The sequence below is a fragment of the Diospyros lotus genome, chromosome 11 (assembly GCF_014633365.1).
Source record: "Diospyros lotus cultivar Yz01 chromosome 11, ASM1463336v1, whole genome shotgun sequence".
Lineage (NCBI taxonomy): Eukaryota > Viridiplantae > Streptophyta > Magnoliopsida > Ericales > Ebenaceae > Diospyros > Diospyros lotus.
The window spans coordinates 14,904,152-14,910,151 of record NC_068348.1 but is presented as its reverse complement, the minus strand read 5'-3'; positions in this window follow the sequence as shown (position 1 = coordinate 14,910,151).

Genomic DNA, 6,000 nt, shown 5'->3' with positions numbered 1-6,000 from the left:
CGTGGGGTCGTCCCTTACCTGGCTCGAAGCCTCAACTCTGCCTCGGCACGAACTCCAGCCTGAATCTCAAGTTCTTCTAGGATCACCGCCTCCCTAGTCAAACCTAGATGCAAACACACACAAACTCAACTCCATTAACATCCGGCATTCAACCAATGCCCTCAACTACACCGTATACCGTAAAACCACTCGAGAATAACTCAACAGAAACCACCCAAACCATATTCATCATCCAACCATAACTTATTCCACATTATCTCAAATAATGGAAATTAATTCGAAAAGAAATTTAATAAATTTACCTCAGTCAATTTGAAAACGAAAATCGGCCAATCGCCCATACCAACATTGCCTCATTGACTGTCATCTCAAGCCCAAAATCCCATTCTTGAGCTTCTAGTATGCTCCACGAGTCTCGAAATAATATTTAGTACTTTTTGGGGATTTTTCTCCTATTTTTCCATTTCTCCAGATTTTCTTATTTTCTATTTTCCTTTCATTTTTCTTTTTCTTTTTTTTTTTATTCTCCTTTCTTCTTCTTCCTTGGCTTCCCGCGCTCGCCCCTGCGCTTCTTCTTCTTCTTCCTCACACACGGCGGCCTCTTCCAGCCACCGTCAATGGCCACGCCGATCGTCGTTGTTGCTCGCACGGCCGCTACTGACCTCGCATCCACCACCATCGCCGCTGCCACCACCTACTCGCGGCCAGCCATTGCTACAACCAGTGGCCATTGACGGCCGCTGAAGCTTCCGTCGACGCCGACCCCCGCCTCAGCTAGTGCTCACACGGCCACCACCGGTCACTTTTGCCTCAGCCTCCATTGAAGCCCAACTCGCTGCAGCTGCCTCATCGTCGCTACTCCATCGTCGACCATGGCAGCTGCTGCCACAGCCGAGCGACCCCCTCTCCCACCTCGATCTCACTCTCTGTAACGACCCATTAGAGGGCCCAGTATTTATTCAAGAATGATTTAATTAATTGTTGAAGTATTTGATTAAGCGATTTTTTCAATTAATTATTTAATGTGGCAATTTAGAGATTTTGAAGGAAAAGAATAGCATTTATTTCTTTTTAATTTTGGAGTTAAAGAATTTGCCAAGGTGGCAAACTAGTGATTTTTAATTGAGATAATAGTATTTAAATAGCATTTAAATGGCATTTATTTTGTGGATTAAATGCAAGGGCATGAAGGTAATTTGGAGTTTTATTATTATTTGAGAGTTTTAATAATAATTTTTGTATTATTATTAATTAAGTGAGATTATGTATTTAAAGGCGAATGAGAATCCATGTATGAGATGGATTTGGATTGAGAGTCTCCTAGTTAGATTTGGAGAAGGAATCCAAGTTGTAAAACAAGTGTGATCTAGGGCTTTATGTGTAATGCCCCACTTTTCCAAATACTCAACAACATGGAATATAAGCAGACATCACCTATGGGCGTTATGGAAACCCTTACCAACGGAAGCGTTGGATCGAACCTGAAAGCTTAACCAAAGCTAAATAAAAGGGTTTCTACTATATTTCCTTTATATGTACAAGAAATGCATACAACTTTCAATAAACGCAAAAGATACAACTCACTACTTGAAGTTACAACTGCAACACACGCCCAAACTAACAATAAACCCTGATCATGGAAGCCTCTCTATATGACATTCAAAGTGCATCATTTGAGATGTTGCCCATGCTCGTGCAGCAAAGCTACAACCCTTAGTACAACCATCGGACACTCACACACTTATTACAAGCTCGAGCATCCTAGCTGCTATTACAATACGTCACTCGGATTACATGGGTACATAATGAAATAAAAGCCCGAATCTAGCCAAGCATCACCTCTTTGCCCACGTTTGAATTGGAACCTACAACACCTGATACTTTTGATAAAGCTGGGACGTTGAATGTCCCAGGGGTATGAAACACCCGAGTTAGATTATTACATCTAAGTGAGTGAATCAAACAATGAAGTACATGCGTGCAGATGCAATAAGGTCATAATGAAATCCACCCCTATGGTAGCAATGCCAAGGTGTTGCAATCACCCCCGCGGTCATCATAGTCACTCCTGGCTCATCACCAGAGCACAAGGTCTTCCATGATGGCCCAACAACTAGCCACAGTCACCAACACAAGCATGATATATGACAAAGCAGAATGAATATGCATAACCAACGAAAAATATGACATGTAAGCCACAAAAGCATGATATGCAAGACAACACCCTCACCCAATGAAGCCAAAATGATCGAGATGTAGCAAAAGGATGCAAGAAACACTCACCTTGCTGGTTCAGAAGCGTTAAGTTACTGTTCACAGGGTTCGGGAATGCTTTTCTGCAAAAATAACATACTTTCGAAACTCAAACCTAAAATATTTTTATATGGGGTCCTAGGGAAAACTTTAAGGACCAAGTATACAAAATTTGGGCCTAAGAGGGCCTCTCACGCTCCCTCACGCGCTGGGGGAAGGAGCCCCACGTGCTCCACTCGCGGCAGTCAGGTGGCGCGTGAACTACACGCGCCGCCCCTCCAGCTTTGACGCCTTATGGTTTGTTGGCCCGTTCTCCCTCATCCGGACTCCGATTTGACTTTCATTTGAACCCACACAACCCTTATTCAATTATCTATCGAACTACAAAAAGAAATTAGAAGTTCCATTAATCCTCATCCATTTTGGATTACAAGTTCTATTAATCCTCATCCATTTTGTATTGCAAGTTCCATTAATCCTTATTCATTTTGGATTGCAAGTTCTATTAATCTTCATCCATTTTGGATTGCAAGTTCTATTAATCTTCATCCATTTTGGATTGTAAGTTCCATTAATCCTCATATATTTTGGATTACAAGTTCCATTAATCCTTATCCATTTTGGATTACAAGTTCTATTACTCTAAGGTCTAATATTCGGATACCTTGTATCATATCTGAATGTATCTAAAGTTCTTCGAGTATGATATCTGGATGGTTTGTTTATACATCCGGAAAGGTCAAGATAATATCCGGATGTCTCACCTGATATCCGGATGCCTCCCTCAAAAGTTGAATTTTGCATTCGAATAGTCCTCAATTATATCCGAATGGATCAGTGACATATCCAAATGACTAGAATCATATCCAGATGTCCTAGTTCATATCTGAATACATCCCAGCATATCCGAATAGCTTTTGCTTTGAATGTTAGTGTATCCGGATGAGCCTTCTTCATATCCAGATGTCTTTCATCATATCCGAATATCCTTCCTGATATTCAGATGACTTTTCCAGAAATCCAATTTAGCTTCCAGTGAGTCCTAATTCAAGTTTAATTCAATTAATGTATTCAATACCTTCCAATGTTGAATTCATAAGCCAGAACATGACAAGTTAATCATACCCATATCCTAAATCATAGTTCATTTAATCTTTGTATTCTAACATATAGATGAAGATCATATCATGTTCAGCATTATTATAACATGATCAGCATTATTTTGTGAGATTATGTGCATACATTTTGGTATGAGCATTGAGCATGACTTTATATGGAGCACTACATATCGCGGGGATTCAAGCAGTTTTAGTTTCAGCTCAGTTTATGAGTTGCTCGCCTGGTGGCAACCAGGGGGCTAGGGGCTTTGCTCACAGTATGTGCTTACAGTTTTTATCTATGCAGGTTTCAGTTCAGACAGGTATGTATTATCAGATTATGTGGGCCTATGAGACAAAGTTGCATACCTGCATTTAGTTTACAATTTATGTGTATTACATTTTTATGAATCCAATCAGATAGTGATTATCTAGTATAAGTTCAGTCAGCTATTTATCAGTATCGATATTCTTCGATTCAGCTTCAGTATTCTTTCCAGCTTATTACTTGCTGAGCTTTTATAGCTCACCTTGTACTCTTCACCCCTCTAGGTTCTAGCAGGGGAGTATCAGATGTGGGGCCTAGCAACAGTGTTCAGTAGTGTGTGTACGTGGAGCCGCTCAAGATAAAAGATGTCTGGGAGTCTGTTGAGTTTCATAGTGTTTTCTCAGTTTATATCTATTTTATATTTCAATTGAGGGATTGTCCCTTACACAAAGTTTGTGCTTTTCTGTCTATATTAACTCAGAGTTTTTATTCCAGTTGATTGAAATGTTTAGTCATGGTATCAGATTTCAATTTATCAGCTAGTTTATTTTATTATCCCCAGTAGCATCTCTTATCGATTAGTTCTAGGAGAGGGGGTGTTACACTCTCTCTCTCTCATGCTTTCACTCTCTCTGCAAAGCTCTCTCTCTGATTTGCTCCTCTCGACCATTTCAATTTGGCAGGGACGCACGAAGCTTCCTAGAAGCTTCTCACACACACATGCACGTATAAATATATATATATCACATTAACCCTCTAATTTCTCCTAAATTACACTTGAGGGATTATTAATTGCAATTAGAAATGTAGATAATTGCACTTTGACCCTCCATGCCTTAATTAATAGATATCAAGCCCCACTTAATCTTGATTCTCCATAATTAATTATTGAAGCTTACTCGATAACATCGATTTTGTCCCTGGGCCTGCACGGAACCTTTATTTGACCCGGAAACACTTAAGGGTTGCCTTACTCAGATAACCGAACCACCCCTAGGGTCCCATCAGCTTCCAAGAGGTCCCCTACGACCATTCAGTATTGGCACCCACTCGGGGTTATACAGAATTTATTCCAAAAATTATTCCCAGTAGGACCGACACCAGCGTCATTATCCTCATCTCGAGACGCTCACCAATCCCTTGCCCTCTTTCCTGGACATCCAAGTCCCGGGGCACTCCCGGCCGCCAATTCGGCAATTTTATTAATTAATTTCTCGAAACCGACTATTGGCCTTCCCGGACCACCTGAGATCCTTTCAAAATAATTAAAAATTATTTATTTTCAATACCATGTAATATCGGGTATTACATAAATGTACTAGACAATTTTAAACAATGGAATCATCATGATCCTCAATTTCATAAAGTGACAAGTTCTGATTTATCTCTCCTACTAAGAAACTCATTTTCCAAGAAAAAAATATTCTAAGATTCAAACTCAATAACACTCTCACTTGCCTGATCACCAATAAAAATATATCCCTTTGAGTGTACTATATATCTTACAAATATACTCTTTTTACCTCTCGGACCCAACTTTCCATGTTTGTGAGAAGGATCATGAACATAGGTTTCACATCCCCAAGGTCTCAAATGACTTAGATAGGTTTCCTTCCAGTTCATAACTCATATGGGGTAGAAGGTATAGATTTGAAGGGTACTAAATTGAGTAGATAGGCAGTTGTCAACAATACATCACCCCAATAGGTGATTAACAACTTTGTGTAACGCCCCATTTTCCCGAGCGCATTATAACTTGGGACAATAAAATTTTTCTTTCAAACGCTAAAGCTAAACCACATCATTCCTCCAATCCGTCCCAGAATTTCCATACATTGATCTCGAAAGAGAATCATTATACACATCAAATGCGGAAGCAAAGATCGAAACCTGATATCTTAACATTAATCATAAATAAATTCAACATTCCTCAAAACATTCAAAATTCAAAGTAGTAGAACTTAAATACATGGGCTTCATAACATACATTTCATTCTTCATGCACCCTGCTAAGTGTTATTTCATGCCTCATTTATCCTCGAATCTGCTACAATCTCCACCTAGAACGTTTGAATATTCCAGGGGCAAAAACCCAAATTAGATGATAAATCATCTAAGTAAGGGTACATAATGCTATATCATGTGTGTATGCAATGTCTTTCCTCGTAGGTGTCAACTGCACCCCTCATGCTACCTACCATTTTTGCGGCCACCTCTTTCAAAATCGAGGTGTATGGGTGCACCCTCGGTAAAGCAGCGGTGCCAGTTAGTACTCCCTACGGCCTCAAATGCGAGTGATTAATGATATCAACGTGTATTCATGCATTTCATAGTCATGTCATGTATGCAGTCTACGTGATGGATACATATCAGGGCATGTCA